Here is a 1,162-nt window from a genome sequence, read left to right on the forward strand (position 1 = left end):
GGTCATACATATTGATTGATTGGTTGGTTGGTTGGTTGGTTGGTTTGTTTATTACTTAAACACTTGGGATAGGGTCTCTTGAAGCAACCGGAAAAAACTGAGATCTTGGACCCCGTATTGAACACACGAGACGGAAACATGCACTGATTTATTGATTGATTGATTGATTGATTGGTTGGTTGGTTGGTTGGTTGGTTAAACATGTTGATTGGTTGATTAAACACGTTGGTTGGTTGGTTAAACACGTTAGATAGTGTTTCTCGAAACAAGCGAGAAAGAAACTAATGAGATCGTGGACTCCATATTAAACACATGAGACGGAAACATGCACCGATTGGTTGATTGATTGGTTGGTTGGTTGGTTGGCTTAACATGTTGATTGGTTGATTGAACACGTTGGTTGGTTAGTTGGTTGGTTGGTTAAACACGTTTGATAGTGTTTCTTGAAACAAGCGAGAAAGAAACAAATGAGATCGTGGACTCCATATTAAACACATGAGACGGAAACATGCACTGATTGGTTGATTGATTGATTGATTGTTTGGTTGGTTGGTTGGCTAAACATGTTGATTGGTTGATTAAACACGTTGGTTGGTTGGTTAAACACGTTGGAAAGTGTTTCTTGAAACAAGCGAGAAAGAAACAAATGAGATCGTGGACTCCGTATTAAACACATGAGACGGAAACATGCACTGATTGGTTGATTGATTGGTTGGTTGGTTGGCTAAACATGTTGATTGGTTGATTAAACACGTTGGTTGGTTGGTTGGTTGGTTGGTTGGTTAAACAACACGTTTGATAGTGTTTCTTGAAACAAGCGAGAAAGAAACAAATGAGATCGTGGACTCCATATTAAACACATGAGACGGAAACATGCACTGATTGGTTGATTGATTGGTTGGTTGGTTGGCTAAACATGTTGATTGGTTGACTAAACACGTTGGTTGGTTGGTTGGTTGGTTGGTTAAACAACACGTTTGATAGTGTTTCTTGAAACAAGCGAGAAAGAAACAAATGAGATCGTGGACTCCATATTAAACACATGAGACGGAAACATGCACTGATTGATTGATTGATTTATTGGTTGGTTGGTTGGTTGGTTGGTTGGTTGGTTGAACACGTTGATTGGTTGATCAAACACATTCATTTGTAAGTGGGGGTA

This window comes from Mytilus trossulus, chromosome 1 (genome assembly GCF_036588685.1).
Source record: "Mytilus trossulus isolate FHL-02 chromosome 1, PNRI_Mtr1.1.1.hap1, whole genome shotgun sequence".
Lineage (NCBI taxonomy): Eukaryota > Metazoa > Mollusca > Bivalvia > Mytilida > Mytilidae > Mytilus > Mytilus trossulus.